General features: G+C 51.5%; 1 long non-coding RNA gene across 2 annotated transcripts in view; it reads left to right on the forward strand.

Moving 5' to 3' along the window:
• Positions 1-16,057, forward strand: part of LOC120594214 (uncharacterized) — a 16,548-nt gene extending 491 nt beyond the window's left edge. The window contains exons 2-3 of one of the 2 annotated variants that reach the window (XR_005650514.1): positions 1,047-1,217; positions 16,000-16,057. This is a non-coding gene — a long non-coding RNA (uncharacterized LOC120594214). Of the gene's footprint in view, positions 1-1,046; positions 3,689-15,999 lie in introns of those variants that run through there. The other variant, XR_005650513.1, reaches the window with a different exon arrangement.
• The last annotated feature ends 1,606 nt before the right edge of the window (positions 16,058-17,663 follow it).

The following is a 17,663-nucleotide window of genomic DNA, read 5'->3' on the forward strand; positions in this document are numbered from 1 at the left end:
TAAGTACGGGCATGTTATTTAGAAATGTGGAGGCACGTTCCAGAAAAATGGGGTAAGAATGGAACGTGTTTGCTTGTGGGGGTGAGCGGGGAGGGCGTGGGGGAGACGGAGCGGGGTGCTCGGCACTGTTGGTTTAATGGCCTGCACGCTCCAGTTTCAAAATTAAACCGTACAAAATTAATAATTAATTTTTTAACAGCACGCGGAGATTCCTCCCTAGGTGAGCTTCATCGTATGAAATGAACTTTCCCCACCACTTGGGGCTTTGTCGTGTCTGTTTGCCCTCGTGCACCCTAAAGAAGCGAGTTTCGAAAGCGAGCTGCTCTTGCAAACTAATTTCCCAAGTCAGCGCGTTGAGGAGCTCCTCCCTGAGTCGCCTTCGGGCCCCCATCCATGCCTGTCCTCCGTGTTTGGGGCGGACGCCACGTGGCCGCGCCTCCCCACCCAGACAGCCCGTCTCCCCTGGCCATCCACGTCTCTTGCACTCCAATCTTCCTGCCGACGGAGGAATTCTTCTCGTGCCTCTGTCCCCAGCTATTTAGGTCACAGTCGATGATTTCAGAGACAGGGGATGAGACACGGATACATACTTGGCATAGCGTTTGTTAAAAATAAAATTCGCGCGTGCATTCTTTACCAAGAATCGCTTGGTATTCGGACACGCACGCAGAGATGAGGAGGACACACACGGGGGTCCCCTTTTCTCTCCCAGTATTCCGTCAACACAAGGAAACTTGTTTTTCAAGGCAGCGATTACTCTACCTAATTGCTTCGTTTCCCCGCCCCCAGCTACATTTTCAGAGAAAGCGTTCTCACTTCTCTGATTTCAAAACCGACAGTATTTGCCCTGTAATCACTAGGAGGAAAAAAAAAATGATGCTTTTTCTGTAGAGATGTGAGCACATGGAAAAAGCCAGATTCTTAGAATGTGGTAGATTGCAGAATGACCATTCTTTAATGGCTAAAATTAAGGTCTCCTGTTTATAGCTTTTTCTCTCTGTCTCTCTGTCTCTCTGTCTCTCTCTCTCTCTCTCTCTCTCTGCAAGCTCATGTCACCTGGTACAATTAAATCCTAACCCTGGAGACAGTCACTGCAGAACCCAAGGAGTCCAAGGAAATAAATGATACCAAGACTAGGACACTGTAGCAACATCTGGCAAAAGAATCGTGGATACAATTTTGAAACAGTGCAGGGTTTGGTGGCTACTACCGTGTAGGTAAGAAGACTCTACGGTAATTTATACTATGATACCTATGTCCATTTCTTGGTTTCATAATGCCCTATAGTTATATAAGATGTCACCGCTGGGGGAGAATGGGTGATGGGAACAAGAGACATCTCTGTATTATTCTTGCAACTTCCTGCGAATCTATATTTATCCCAAAATACAAAGTTAAAAAAAAAAAAAACAATTTGGTGGAAAAATATTGGCTTCTGGGAAACCCTCTGTGAGATCTGGTGGATTCGTTCATTCACACATCCGGCAAATAGTTCTCCCTGGAAAAATCCAATGTCCTGTCCCTTCTAGCTTTCTCTCAGGCCAGCGATACGGAGAGAAACAAGCCTCTAAAGCAGCCTCATCTAAAAGTTATTTCTTCCTTAAGTCTCCACGATTCCAGAGAACATGAGCCAAACACAGTGAAGCATCCTGGTCTGCCCGGGGAGAGAGGCGTTTATGTTAACATGGTTTGCGCGTTTACGTACCCACCATTTCTCTTCTAAAGCCTGCACCTCACTGCGGGGGGCCGGCCGTGCCCCAGCCCCATGCCCGGAGCGGCATCTTGGGCTCACCCCCTCCGGGAGCCACCAGCATCAGGGCACAGACCCCTGCTTTATCGCATCCGAGTTCCGATGGCCTGCCGTTTCCTCTATGGCTGCATGGTCAGATGAGTCTTGGGAGCTCTCCTTCAATAATTAATTTTCAGTTTTAAATAATTCACGCGTCCTGGCCGGCGTAACTGCTGGACACCACAGGATTCATTACTTGGCTGATTTTCTTTGCTTCCTTCCTGTTTGCGGGGAGGGAGGGCTAGGCACGGCTGGGCAGAATGAGACTGAGCAGCCTCTAGGCGGGCCATTACCCCAGTGATACCCGAGCCCACGGTGGCAAAGGGACAGACAGGATGACGACTCCACTCCGGCCGAAGGCACGGGCGGCTCTCTCAGCTCCGGCCCACGCTTCCGCCCTCAACAGCCCACGCATCACTCCTGGGTGATTTTTGATAGGGGTGAGGGGACCAGGCCGACTATAGATAAATAAAATCAAAACGTGATTCCAAATCCCTTGTTTAGAACAGGGGTAAGTAAAGTATGGCCTACGGACCAAATCCGGCCCACGGACTGTTTCTGTAAATAAAGTTTTATTGGCACACAGCCACACCCACTCACGAACATGTTGTCTCCGGCCGCGTGCAGCTACCATGGCAGAGTTCGGTAGCTGTTACAGAGATCGTAGAGTGTGAACCTCTCCGAGCCCTCCGCTGATCAAGGTACTAATCCTCCCATCTCTGCCAGGCTCTCGGAGGGTGCTGTCCTCGCCTCGTGGTGACATTGATCACGGTGCCCATGCGTAGTAAGCAGCAGGGCACGTTGGATGCTCTGGTCATCAAGACTGTTTCTCTGAGATACCTTTCACTTTTCAGTGATGAGTTTATCAGAGAAACCACAGCTTTCTCCATGAGTGACAGATCCAACCAGAAATCACTATTCTGAACATTAATGGAGCAGGTAAAGCTCAGTGTGTGTCAACAAGGCCCTGGGAACGAACAGGACGAAGCGCGTTGTTCTGCCCTTGCACGTAAAAAAGCAATTTAAAAATATCTTTAAAAAGAAGTTATTTGGGACGCAACAAAATACCATCCCAGAGGCATGAGAATCGCTGATGTTACTGATCAGGGTGAAGCGGGGTGAGGTTCTGGGACCAGCAGAATTCTCAGACGCCGCTGCTGAGAATATAAAATAGCGAAAGCACTTCGGAAAACCCTCTGGCGGTTTGTTAAGAAGTTTCACTTATGGATCGGCCCTATGCCCCACAACCTCACCCCTGGGAAATGACCTACGAGACACGAAAACATACGGCCACAAGTGCTTTGTGCCAGAATATTCACCGCAGTTTAATGTGCAGCCACCTCAAACGAGAAACGGTAAGAGCACAGTTAAATGAGCAGTGGCAGAGCCATGGGACACCAGCCCACGTGGCAATGGAAAGGCATCGACGATCGATGCACAAAGACGCACGTCCAACACAGCAGAAGCTGAGCAAAAGAAGCCAGTCGCAAACGAGGACATATATAGTCACACGAAATTCTAAGACAAGTCTAATGTTTAGTGACAGATGGCAGATCCCTGGTCGCTTCGGGGTGAGGATTACTGAGGAGGAGCACACAGGAAATGCCTGGACGATGGAAACGTTCTTCATTTTGATAGGGTTTGGGTCATGAGGGCGCATGTATCATCAAAACGGATCGAACCGGAAATTTAGACTTATGCATTTTCTGGCGTGGAAACTAAACTTAGCACAGCATAGAGGATACAGTCAATAATATCGGAATAACCGTGTATTACGATGGGTACGAGACTTATCGGGGAGATCGCTTCCTAAGGTATATCGATGTCTGATCACCGTGTTGAGCACCTGAAACTAATATCATAGCCTGTTAACTGCAATGGAAAAATAAAAAACATTTTTTTTAAAGTAATCTTGCCGCTTCTGAACAAGAAGATGGTTCATGTACACACCTACCTGGTTTCCTATTGTTTGAGCTATGCAATAATTTAATCATCATAATAAAAAAATAATAATAAATAAATAATAATAAAATAATAATTTAAACGGACTGTGAACATGCTTTAGATGATGACCTCTGGTGCCTTTCCTTGCTTTCTGCTTTCTGATCATTTGATTTTTTTTCAAAAAGTGTTTTTAAGGAAAAAATGTTTTTTATGACTGAAAACGTTGCTTTTTGGAGTAGTCGGGGAATAATTTTCAGGTCACAACTCCTGTATGCTCATTAGAGTAAAAACAAAATTTAGAATCCTTTTAAGTATTTGTATCGGTCAGCTTTGGATGTTTTGACAAATGACTCTAGAAGTTAATGGCCCACTGTTTGGTTCGTTCACGGTCCTAGGGCCAGCAGTTTGGGTCGGGCTGCGACAGGTGATTTCTGGTCTTGCGCGGGCTGGCTGGGTCTCAGCAGTTCGTTACCTTCCTCCTCACACACAGCAAGTCACCCAAGCTGCCATGCGCAGCCGCTGTTGACACCAAGAATGGCCAAGGTGGTGCATTGTCGTTTTTTCGAGAAGGATCCCAAACAAGCAGAACAGAAAGGCAGAAACTGAGAAATGATCTCACTGTCCCCCCCCAAGCCCACACTCTCTGCCTCGAAAAAGGGACCCCTTCTGCATTTCACTTGCCAGGACGGGGAACTCCCCCGAGAGTCAAAGCTGACCGCTTTGTCCTCCGTGGCACTTGAGGGGAGCAGTGAAGCAAGCCTCATGTGTTTCTGCAAAGACGCCAGAAAATCCCCGTGGACATCCGTGCCAAGAAGAGCTGAGGCTATTCCGGGAAGCACAGGATAATGCTGAACACTCCAGCCTCGACTTAAATAGAACAGCCCGCTATATATTTTTAGTATGAATACGGATTTAAGTTTGATAATCACTGAAGGAATAAGAATAAGAAAAATTAAAACGGTCGAAAGAAACCATTATTGCTTAGCTCGTCTTTCATGAAGTCATAGGAAGAGATCGTTGTGCTTCCTTGTTAAAAACGGAAATTATGTACCTGAAAAGGATGGTGAGAAGCAGGTTTTTGAAGTATCTTTTTGAATCTAGTTGGTTCGTTCTTGTCACTTACCTATTGGATGTAATGCTGACTTCCCCATCCGTTACGATACAAATCAAATCCTGTTAAAAACAAAAAATCCACGTGAGACTCTGAGAGATCTAGTAAGAGTCCTTTCAACCTGATCACGTGCGTGAAGTTTTAATGCCAACAGCTAATAATTCTGACATTCCCGTCTCACTGGCATTCATATAAAGTTCTGTTTTCTCGGCGTGGGGTCATCATAATTTTTTTCAGTGACAATTGTGGCAGGTGATCTCAGTAAATTGGTTCCTCCAAAAGTCATCGACTGTAGAAAAGCTTTCGGAAAGTCATCACGGACACATGGGGCGATTTGAGTGTCTCCTCTCCCTGGATGGAGATGCAGGCACGGAGATGGAGAACCGAGATTGCCCGCTCCCCGTTCGCAGGAAGGATCGATATTTAATCTTTTCTGCTCGAGAACTCCGGTCCAGTTCAGTCGAGTTATTGAGAATGTGACGTGCTAGGCACATGTTCCCTTCTCCGAGGCTCTTTTTTCCACAGAGATATTATTTTACTGTGGGCTCGGATTTCTGTTAGGTAGAGCGATTCATTTAGTTTTCACATGTGACATTTATGAACCCAACGGGAAAAAAACTAAACCTTCATTATCTCGAATTTGGTGCCTGTGTTGTAGCATCTAGAGTCTCTCTGTGTCGGTCAAAGCTGCAACCTGCTTTTAGGCCATGGGTGACAACTGTCCATGAACTTCTACGGCCAGGAGTTTAAAAGCCCTGCTGTGTGTGGCCGCATTGCTATAATTTTAGGCGATTAATTGATCCAGGTTTTCTTCGTGCTTAATCTGGGCTCTGACTTAGAGAACTGTCTAGATTTGGGTTTCTCCAGAAGCAGACCCGGGACGGGGTCTGAGCTCAAGCGGCTGGTGTATGAGAGAACCCCAGTACTTATCTGCGGGCCCCCAGACTCATCCGCGGGCTCTGCCTCCAGGAGCCGCCGGCGTGTGCACCATGGAGGCTGACCTTGCTCCTCTGAGAAGGGCCTGGCGGGGGAACCTGGCAGAAGCCAGCTGCATCCACGACAGCACAGTGCCACCACACCGGCCCCATAGAAGCCCTATGGAACAGTACTTCTTTATGATTCTCGCAGAACGGAAATGCCCAATGACAGAAGGGCAGGGAGGGGGAAATGGAAGTTATCTTTCGAAAAACAGAAATGAGAAAATGAGCATTTACTGGCAAGATCAGTTACGTACTTGTAGAGTCTCGGGCCAGATGCAAATTGGGGTCTGTGCTTGAGAAGCAGACGAGGGGCTTGGGACCAGGATGGGGGTGGGAGAGAGGCTCGCTCCCGCCCCCTGCCCGCGTGGCACACTGAGTGGGCCATGACATAGCTATCGTGGCACAGGACGGCCACTGCCGTGTCTTGCCACAGAGCAGGTGCCCAGATCTGGTCCCTGCTGGGCATGAGAGGTGGCCGTGAGTGCTGGTGGGGTGGGGGTGACAGGGCACAAAGAACAGGAGGCCAGGCAGGGCGTGGGGCACTCGGAGGTAGGGGAGCGCATAGGTCAGAACCCTTCTGGGGACTCAGGTGATGCTTTTTTTAACTATTTAAAAATATGAACAGCGCTCGTGAGGGATACAAAAACAAGCAGTGGGCTTGCCCACGGCTCCGTGTCGCTGACATCTGACATCAGAGGTCGTCACTGTCTGCGTGTTCACCTGTTGAGGAGTCAGTAACCGGTAGTGCCCGAGATCCGGGAGCCGAGGCTGTCACTGAGCTGCGGGCACCCTGGCTTCTGAGCCACAGCGAACCACTCAGATGCAGGCTGAGGACAGCCAAGCACAGGCAGCGTGGAGAGCCAAAGTCTCTGGCCTCCCTCTACCCAACTGGGGTCCAGTAGCACCCGTCCCCCTGCTTATGAGAAGTAAAAGTATCTGCAGACATGGCCCAATGTCCCCGGCTGGTGAAATCTCTCTAGATTGAGAGCTACTGCTACAGAGAGGGGAGAATAGATATTAACACACATCTCAACAACATTGCTTAGAAAATGAGTTGTCTTTCCCGTCTCCAGGCAAACCCGACTGTCTCACCCCGGGCCAGGCCGAGCCGTTATTTCCAGATTTCTCAGCAGTCTGGTCTTTGCTGCAGCTTTTTTTTTGTGATTTTTGGCACCGTTTCTGACCTCGTCAGCGTCATGTCTGATGCGCCCTCTTGGAGAGTCTTTTCCGATCATTTCATTTGGTGCATGAGACTCGTCTGTGTTAAGCTCAAAGGTTTATGACGAAGGGTCCAGACAGATGCATTCGGCCTCGCTGAGATTCAGCCGTGGTCCCCTCCTGAGACGGGGGTCCTCGTGTTCCTCGTGTGGAGAAGCCAGGTGAATACTCTAGTGATCAGTGATGAGGGCCAGTTCCCCGGAGCATGGCCCAGGGAGTAGTCACCTCCCCCACGAGCTTCCAGGTGGAATCTGTCCCCATGATTTTGCTTTCGTTTCTCCCCCTTTTAGGACAGAAGTTTGTAGGAGCCGAAACTCCCTGTGGATCAGTAGCTCTGTTTACACTTTCCTGAGCTGCTGCTTTCACCTGCCATCCATGGGCAGGTCCGTCCTGCCTTCATCTTCCTCCGGTCTCTTGGCTGACATTTTCCCCACTTACCCTGACCTGCTGCCCCTGTTGCTGTCCCGTTGTCCCCCGCACCCGCCATTGCTTCTGGAATCAGTAGGAAACTAGGAGAAATGAGGGGTGGGGGGCAGGTGGGCTGGAGTCCCTTGTCATTCCCACCCACTCACCGGCCAGGCTGGAGCGGGGGTGAAGCCACCCTGGGCCAGGGTATGAGATGCACATGGCCTGTGGGGCCGTGTCCTGGGCCAGCGGCCCAGCTCAACGGTGCAGACGGGCTGCAGACTCAGCAGCCCCTGAGCAGGTGCACAGGCGTCTCTGGGGATTGGTGGCCCTGGACCTTGGATCTGACACCCCCCCTGGACTTCAGTGGGCCGGCTGCAAGTTGTCCTCACAACGTCAGGGCGAGTCTGCGGTTCAGGGCAGATCACAGCCTTCCTGCAGCGTGACTACAAAATAGGAAGCCGATCGCAGCCCTGGGCGTTTACCGTGGACCCCGAAGAGTGGGTCATGAGTCCCGGACACCCTGAGGGGCCCCGACTTCAGTGCCATGGGGCGGAGCCTGGGGGACTTGGACACAACTGCCCGTGCTAGGAAATCGACGCCTCTAGCAACGAATCCAAAACCTGGAGTTTGCATTCGAACAAGGACACAGCCACTCCCCCCGCCACCAGGGGCAGGCGCCAAGGGCAGGGGGTCCGGGCTGGGCGTCCCTGCGGGCCGTGTTGGACCAGCACAGAGCTTCAGGACTCTGACTGTCCCAAGCACAGCGAGTCCCCTGCCCCCTCCGCGCCGGCTACGGGAGAGTGACCGCACCATCTCGCTGCGCGTAGAAAGCGTTTGCTGAGTGAGCGTAAGCAGCCTCGCTGTGCTCGGTGCCTCCAGCTCAGCGGATCCAAACTCGCGATCTTTGCGGCCTGCGGATATTGGGCGATGTCTGGAGACGTTTTTGTTTGTCACATGTGCACGTGGGGGGTGCTATTTGCACATAGCGGGCGAGGCCAGGGGTGCTGCTCGACACCCTCCAGTGCTCAGGACCCTCCCCCGAGAACTATGCAGCCGCAGATGCGTGCCGAGCCCAGGCTGAGAGATCCAGCTGCGGCAAGTCCCACCCGCAGTGGCCCACCACGGCTGTCCGTGCCGGTGCTGAGCGGGAAGACCCCCGTCACTGAGGCCCGTCCAGCGCTTTCCATGGCCTTGTCTTCCTGCTGCTCCTGTGATGATGCCCGCAGTCTCCATCATGACCACCCGGAGCAGAGGGACGGGTGCGCCGAGCAGGGGCGCAGAGCTGGGTGCTCATGTGACACCCTCTAGTTCTCAGGGCCACGTTGGCTCAAAGCTGCACCGGCTCCGAAGCCACCGGAGGACTCATTCCCTTTTCAGCAGCCGGCCTCACCTCCCAGCCTGGGACGGCCTGGGACGGCCTGCCCCTGTCCTCGTCCCGGCTCCAGCCGGAGCTCCAGACTCGGATACATGTTTCAAGGAAAAACCGAAATAACAAATCTCCGGTGCCGGGAAGGGGGGAGGGGGTGGGGTGGCAGGAGCAGGTTCTCGCCACTGTGCTAAGGGGATTCATCAGTCAGATCAGCCGCTTCACACCTGGGAAGGTGCGGGGAAGCCGGGGCGAAGCTGCCTGCAAGGAGAGCTGGGCACAGGACTCGAGTGCTGGGTGCTGGGTGCTCAGGGCGCGGTAGGTCGCAAGCGGATAACGACCGTCTGGAGAAGTTATCTCCGGCTTAAGATCCTGACGACTCGAAAGCCACAGTTCGTTATAGAATCGCAACAGTTTAAGAGTGTTTTCTGCGGGGGACGCCGTGACTTCCTCCTGGGACACTTCCTGGCGCAGGTGGCACCCCAGCCACGAGGGGGTGGTGGCCAGCGCGGCGCCCCCGGACACTCCTCCTGTCTGCACAGTGTGCGCCCCACACTCGGGAACCCTCGACTGCAGGCGCTTCCGTTCCGTCATGCCTTTTAATTCCTCCGTAGATCTGTCCGCCATTCGCTCCTGGGCATAGTCACAGTTTCCGCTGACAAGACCGTTCTTGGCATGACAGTCAATACCGTGGAAGGGAGCCGACGCCAGGTCCTCACGCCGCGGCCCAAGAGGAAGCTCAGAAAACCCCCCACAGGCTTTTTATAATTTTTAGGAGAGTAAACTAATGCCGGCCCACGATCACCGTGGCAAGGATGCTGGCGGCTGGAGACAACAGACCGTTTTAGATGTACCGTAATTTTAAAAAGTGCTCGGCGCTCACGGCACCTCTCACCGTTGACCTCTGCCATCCTGACAGGTGCGTGGGGCTCAGCTCATGACAAGTGCTACAGAGACGCAGGAAGAAATTCTCCTCCCGAAGCATCACCTGCAAGCTGGAGTTGCTCAGTGGTCCAGAGCCGAGGGTCTGGTGTGTGGGGGGAAATCCCCTGATTGAAGTAATCAGGTTGGGGAAAGACCAATCTCGGCCACGTCATCCGTGAGACCAGCCAGGCCCTGGATAGCTTTTGGAGGAAATGGTTTATATCAATAGATTCTCTGGTGTGCGATTTCCTTGGCTTCAGAGTTCTGTAGAATAGGACGTGATTCTCTGCCTGCCACGCGATCACGGACAACAGGTGACCTCCACATGTGGCCTTTTAACTAAAGAGGGAAAACCCCACAGCCCGCATGACGGAGCCACGCATCCCACACACGCATGGTTGGAACGCTCTGTTTTTAGACACACGCCACTGCGACAAATGGTGAACACGCTTCAGACGTAGCATGAAGCCCCGGCGCACAGTCCTACGCTAAGTTCACGAGGTCCCCACGGCTTCATAGGCAAGAAAAGCAAACCTAAAACATTCAGACCTGAAGGAGTTGAGAACCGGCCTGTAACTGGACGAGCGTCTACGGCTGCGTTGTTTCCACGATCATTTTGATGTTCGGCCCTTGTTATGTCATCATAATCACAAGTTCACACGGTCAGAGTAACTGTGACGTGAGGTTTCCCCTTTGCCGACGCGCGTAAAGCTCGCCAGGGCCCGGCAGTAGAGATCTTAGCAGGAGGACCTGCGGAAAGACCGCACGACGGGCCCAGCGCCTCACAACCAATAAAGGGCACAGCTGGCCCTTAGCCCGGGAAGGGTGCAACTCGAAAGCCAGGGTCTTCCTCACCGCCCGACACGGTCTCGTCCACAGGCACGAACTTATGCCTCTTTGCACAGTGTGTCAAAACGCATTGCAATCAACGAATCTGGTCTTGGTATCGCAATGAGTCATCTGCCAATTAGAATCGCTGCCTTTCTTTTTGGCTGTTTTATTTAAATTCTGTTTATTACTCAGAACGTACTTCCGATATCACTGCCTGGGAGAAGCTTTTCCCAAACACCAGCCAGGCCTCTGCGGCCAGTAGTTGTTCTTACTGGTTTAAAAAATACATATGTGTGTGTGTGCGTGTGTGTGCGCGCGTGCGTGCATCACGTGCGTGTGTGTGTGTGTGTATACTAAGCTCCTTTAGAACCCAAAGCCTAATACTCTATTGTTTTGCCCACTGGAAACTTCTATTTCAACTCCTGGAGAGTATAGTGTATGCAAAGTATGCTTCCAGGCAGTTCAGTTAGAATGTCTAGGTATAAGGCTTCGAATCAGAACCCTCGTCTGCATCCTGTAAATACAGTCGACACTCAGAGCACCTGACAGATTTCACATCTGCCTTCCGTATCTCAACAATTGGATCCCGTGGCTGCTCAGCCTCAAAAGCCCAAAGCCTTTTCCGTCACACCCCTTCCCCCCATTCTCAAGTCGTGGGTGCTCATCTAGCAGACTTCGCGGGGTGTCTGTGTTCCCAGCTGAGGCTCATTGCCAAGGACCAAGCCCTTAGCCGAAGCCGCTCAACTACCTCCCCACGGCTGTGCCTTTCAGCCTCCCGTTTGCTCCGTCCGGCACCCAGTCCACGATCTCCTCGGCTTCGCTCTGCCCCGTCCCCAGCCCAGCCCCGGCTGGGTCTCTGCCCCCCTCCTCTCCCCACGCGTGAGCCTCGGGGTTCCCGGCAGCCACCGCGTGCTTTGCATGCTCCCCGTTTGATACAAACCACGACCAACGACGTAACATCGGGACCCCTCGGCCCGGCTTCAGGACGTCTCACGATCTGCCTCCCGGCTGCCTTTCCTCCATCGGATCTTCCGTGAGACCTAAACTCCAGCCGCCCAAGCGACTTGTCTGTTGGGAAAGATTTTGCTTCCTTCCGACTCCTGTCTTTGCTCGGGCCGTGCCGTCTGCTGCCACGTCGCTCTGTCTGCCTCTTTGGAAATCGTGCCCACGTTCCACGCCTCACTACGGGGTCTTTAGAGACGTCCTTCCTCTGCGTTCAGCCACCTGTGTCATGTCTGTGTTCACGGGTACCTCATCGCCCTGTCTGCTTCCAACCACGGTGTCACCGTCACACCGAGGGGGCTCCATGCCATGAGAACAAGAAAGAGCATGTGCTTCCAGGGAGAGTAGCCGTGTCTGGTTTTCTATGGTGGGTATATGGGCGATGCTGTTTCTCTTATCGCATTGGCTGCTGGGAAGCTTAGGGCCAAGTCGCGAGGTCCCCTCCCGACACGCAGCCTGTAGGATGAATTCTGCGTGCTCACGCTGCCCTTGGTTTCAAAGTGAAATTCCTCTCTTATGTCCTGCGTACCCATGTCCCTTGCCTATTTTTATCCTCAGTCTGTTCGACAAAACAATTTGTCGATTTCATCACAAGACAGCAGACAAAACCAACAACCAAAATGCTCTTCAAGACTGGACGGGTGCCTGTTCGATTCAACGCTATGCCTCGTCTTCACCCCCAATGCCTGGCACAGAACTTGAAGCATAGCGGAGACTCAATCCATCGTAAACTTCGTAGAACTTAAAAAAAAAAATCAGGACGGGATCGTATGAGAGCTCGAGTCATCAGCGAATGCTTAGACTAAAATCTCGACAGATGCATTTTTTCCTATTACAGGATTATTGTTAAATTATGGGCGTTCAAGTGCCATTAGGAAAGAGAGGGGGCCGCCTCCGGCCCACGTCACTGTGGGGTGGCTGAGACGAGATGAATGATTCTCGAGACGCCTTTTTATATACATACATCAGTCCCGTTGTATAGAAACTCAAGATTTGTGCATTCGTAAAAAAAGCGGGTAATGAGAAAGCCCGGAAAATTTAGACAGATGGAGGGAATGATGGAGGGAATGTGCCTCCGGACTGAGGCACGAGCTTTTGTTTCGTAGTTCTCACTGGAAAGAGACGTCGGCCGTCATCTGTCTGCCTGTGAGTCTCTCCATCCCTGGGTGAGTCTCTTGGGGTGTCTCGGTGCATCCCTCCTCTTGGGACTTGGCAGCACGTGCCTTCACCAGCTCAGCCGAGAAGCCTCCCAGACGTCCATGCTGTTTCGCTGCCCCGGAGGGGACAGAGGCAAACCGGGCACTTCGGGGCGCCGGGCGGGAAGCTGGGGGAGAGAGCCTTCCTGAGACGCATGCAGCCCTCTGCCTGCCCTTCCCGACACGTGCGTGCCACACTGATCTGTGAAGCCAGAGAAAGAGGGGGGCTTGGCTGGAACCTCGAACAATAGCCAGCCCTCCTCAGGCAGTCCTGCGTCCCGGTCACCCCCACCGATGACACCCCTTCTTCCTGACAACGTCCTAGAAGGAGAGCTCACAGCGTGCATTTGGATGCGGGGTCCTGTATCCTAAACGCGCGTTCCCTACTCTCAGAGAGGTCCAGCCGCAGAACCATCCTCCAAACACAGACCCAGGCTGGTTCTGCGGGGCGTTCTGCAGAACCGTCTCCTCGTGAGGCCGCGGCGTGAGGCTCGGAAGCTGGCCGGCCCCTCCCTGCCTCCTTTCCACCTGCCGTTGCTCTGTGGGCAGCTGAACAAGATGGAGCTGTCGTCAGGCGCTTTTCATCTCAGTCTTATTTTTTTCGGACGTGAGAGACAATGGTGTTTATTTATTTGTTTGTTTTCCACAGAAAGACGTCAACTATACCCAACACAAGGACTGGGTGGCGGGAGCCAATGTTCTTGGTTTTCCCGTCACTTTGTTTGGTGTTTTTTTACCATCGGTCCTCCTCTGCCATCGATGGGGAGTGATACTGTCCACACTTACCGTCTAGGGACACTCGGCCGTGTCCGGAGACGTTGGCTGCATTGCAGCATCCCGTGGGGAGGGGCCAGGGATGCTGCTAAACGTCTTACAGTGCACAGGACGGCCCCCAGCGACAAAGGAAGGATGCTCTGGCCCCAAACATCCAGAGCCGTGAGGTCGAGGAAGCTTATGCTAACCAGATCCGAAAGTTGGGGTCCATGCACAATCACGTGGGCAACGTGTCAAAGGCCGTCACCTTCAGCGAATCATCCTGGCCACCAGTGTCCACTCGGGGCTCCACGTTCGACCCGTTTCACAGCCTCAGACACACACTGGACCCCAGTCTGCCATTCTCCAGAGGGCGAACGGAAACCGCATGATAATTCCTGTTATACATCATTCGGAATATCTAATTTACATTTTTTTCCTTATTTGTCCAGGGTTTTTTTGTTTTTTTGTTTTTTTTTTTAAATCCAGCTCTACCTTTATTGTGAACAAAGCACCATTTTGGGTTTCCAGGCACAGTTCCAGCTGGGGGAGCGGGCGGTGGGCCGGAAGGGAATTTTCTGCTTTCCTCAAACTTCATCGAAGACTCGGGTTCTGCCCTGTTGCGTGCGACACTGTAGAAATGTTTCCAGTGCCCCCTGCGAAGGCTGTTCAGGCTGCCGGGCCTCATTTCATCTTCTTTCGACTCTGGCCCAGGCTTTGCCGAGCACCCGGCGTTTGGGGGGGTGGGGGGTGGCCGAGCAAACCCGGCTCTATAGTTCCAGGGCTCACTCTGCCGAGTGCCACCGAGACGCTCTGCAAGCTGTGTGTTCGAAGAAGCCCCAAGTGACTTTCCGCTTCGTTGGCTCTCCCTTTTTTGAAGTCGTGCTTTGGAAAACATAATTTCGGTCGTGGTCTGTTCTGCCTCATTGAAGATATAACAGCATTTTCAATACTTTTGAAGTTTAGGGCAAGTGCTGTGTTTTTATTTATTTTTTCATTTTTAATTTTTAAAATTTTTAAAATTATTATTTATCTATTAGAATTTTTTTTTTTTTTTTTTTTTTTTTTTTTAGGTGAGGCAACCCTTGGTTGACCTCACTGATTGCGAGGACCTGGTTAGCTTACAATCCCTTATTTTGTATTTTTCTATGCCTACGGCACCTGCTCTTCCTAGGCAGCCTCCCATCCAAGCTGTCTTTTTTTTATATTTAGTGAGCTTATCCAAATCAAACATAGACGCCCAATGGACCCAGCCAGGGGTTAGGTGAAGGCGCAAATTCCTCCAGCTCTAGAGAGAGGGCCGGGCCGGAGAGAGAGCAGATAAGCCCTGGAGCCTCAAGGAGAATTTTTCCAACAGAGAAAAAAGTGGTGCAGGTAATGAACGTCTCCCCTTTTCTGATGATTTTATCCAAGGTGCGTTGGGCAGTTCCCCAAGTCCTACGACCTGACTGTCATTCTGTTTAATCATCTCGCTTTGGGACTCAAAAAGTCGCCCGCGGGCAGCCCCGGGAACAGGGATTCATTGAGTGCCGAATGAAGACGCTTAAAACCTTCTTTCTGGGCATGTGTTTACCCCCCCGTTGGACAGTTGCTGTTTCAACTTAAAGCTAAGGGAGTGGCAGAACTTTTCACAGTTCCGTTAGAGTCTTAGTCACGCTGCGTGTTCCTGTTTTGTAGGAGAAATGAAACCGGATTTTTCAAAAGCACAGAAGTGCGTCCGAGGGCCTGGTCCTCGCTTGACACCCTGCCTTTCAGAGCCCGAGTCTCCTCTTCCCTCTTCCCTCCCTTTCCCCCGCTCCCTTGATACTTTGGTTCAGAGCCACGAGAATGACGGCTCTGCTCCCGGACCTTTGCTTCCGAGACAGCAGCTTTTCGATGGTGCCCCTCGGTGGCCCGGGGACATCAGCTTCCCATCCCAATCACCCCGATTCACGAGGCTTCGCAAACTCCCCCAGGCCACGAACCCAACGCGCCATCCGCCCCGCTGGCTCCGCTCCCTTTCCGCCTTGTTTATGGAAAAAAAACACTTCCACGCTCCAACGCGTCTTCCTGCACGAACCCTTTCAATCCGTTTTCGACGGGTTCATTGTCGATGCCTGTGCAGAAAAGTGCACATGGCACAAATTTTGTTTATTTTATTTTATTTTTTAATTAAGTTTATTGGGGTAACGTTGGTTAATACAATGATATACTTTTCAAGTGTCCATTATCATTTGACGTATAAATATTCTATTGTGTGTTTACCACCCAAAGTCCAGTTTTCTTCAGCTACCATATATTTGACCCGCTTTACACCATCTACCTACCCCTCCTCCCCCACCCCACTAGTGACCACTAGTCTATAGTCCTCTGGTAACCCTTAGCCTATAGTCCATGTCCATGAGTCTCTGTTTGTCCTGCTCATTTGTTACTTTTAGGTTTATATCCCACATATAAGTGACATCATGTGATTTTCCACTTTTTTCTATTTTGCTTAGCATGATTATCGCAAGATCCATCCCTGTTGTCGCAAAGGGCAGTATTTCATCTCTTCTTATGGCTTAGCCATATTCCATTGTATTTATGGACCACAGCTTCTTCAGCCAATCATCTATCGTAGGAAAATTCGGTTGCTTCCATGTCCTCCTGGCCACCGTGACTGATGCTGCTGTGAACATCGCTGTGCAAATATCTTTTTGGATACGAGTTTTCAAGTCTTTGAGGTAAATATCCAGTAGAGGGATTGGTGGATCATATGGTACATCCATTCTTAGTTTTCTGAGGAGCCTCCATACTGTTTCCTGGACCGCGTTTTAAAAAGTTTAACTACAAGAACCAGTCTCCTGGCGAAAGCTCTTGATGAAGATGGAGCAGATTCTAATCCTCACAGCAGCCTTGGGAGATGCATGCTGTTTTTAACCCACTTCCCTGGAAACGGAGTAACTAATCGTTCCCACACTCCACAGAAGTGCCCTTGAGGCTCAGAAGTCTGACCTTGGGACTCGTGCTTTTAGCGGGTCAAGTGCCAAGGTGTTCCACGGCTGCGATTTCGCTCATGCTGCTCCGCCAGGCAGGGCAGGCACACCAACTCTGTTCACCCAAGTGTGCACCCCCGCACGGCTCAGCTCCCATGGCTCCCCCTCCAGCAACCTCCTCCCGACCCCTTGTCATCTGTGCATACCCAGAGCACTTCATTGTTCCTCCTGTGACCCTCGTCCCCTCGTTCACTCAGGTAACAAATACAGTGGACTCACTGTTTACAGTAGCGATGTTCTGTGAAGTCACGACAGATGCTGAATTAGGACATTGCGAACCATGGCTTCTGGGGGCAAGCAGGGCCGGGCCCCTGCGAGCCTCTGCTCGTGGCGTTTGCATGAATCGGTCAGGACACAGCCGTGTTTTGTGTGTGCTGCTGTTCGCAGACGCCTTCTTCAACATGCAGTGGATTCCTTCACGTCGATCCGAGGGCCGGCAGCCCCAGAACTCAGGCCAGACACAGTTCATGGAACTCACGTGTCTTCTCGTGCTCAAGGACACTAGACAGCAGTTCGGCACTTGGGGGTCATTTAAACAGTGAAATGCCAAGAAAAAGCCCCTCGGATGCACACACAAAAAAACCTCCACGGCACCAGACTGTGAAAAAGACTCATATTTGCAGGGTGACAGGTGAATCAAGAGCTCACCCTTGGTTGACCTCTGCCAGAAACACGTGTGTCGAGTGACTCAAAAATTTTCCCTGTTGTGTACATGTCTGTGAATGACTGCGAACGCCCCGTGAGTATTGATTTCGAGGTTACAAATAAATTTTAGCAGGTAGGCAAATCTGCACATACCAAATCCACGAACACCAAGGATGGACTGTAGGTATTTCAACCCAATGCTTCTCTTTCCTGATAAATTATAATCTCCTTGAGAGTAAGAGCTATTTTTATTTATCTCTCTACTTCCCCCCAGAACTAGCCCAATGCCTTATTCATATTAAGTGCTTGGTAAATTATTAGATTGTCTAAAAGAAAGGTGTCTGCAGCGCGGGGGTCCAGGATGTAACTTCTTCCCTGCTTCTGGCTTTCCTTCAGACATCGTTAGTGCATTCGACGGGTGATGCCTTCACGACGGGGCTGGTAAGTGGAACTATGCCTTTCTCCAAGGCGATCCTTATTGT

This window comes from Pteropus medius, unplaced genomic scaffold (genome assembly GCF_902729225.1).
Source record: "Pteropus medius unplaced genomic scaffold, Ma_sr-lr_union100, whole genome shotgun sequence".
NCBI lineage: Eukaryota > Metazoa > Chordata > Mammalia > Chiroptera > Pteropodidae > Pteropus > Pteropus medius.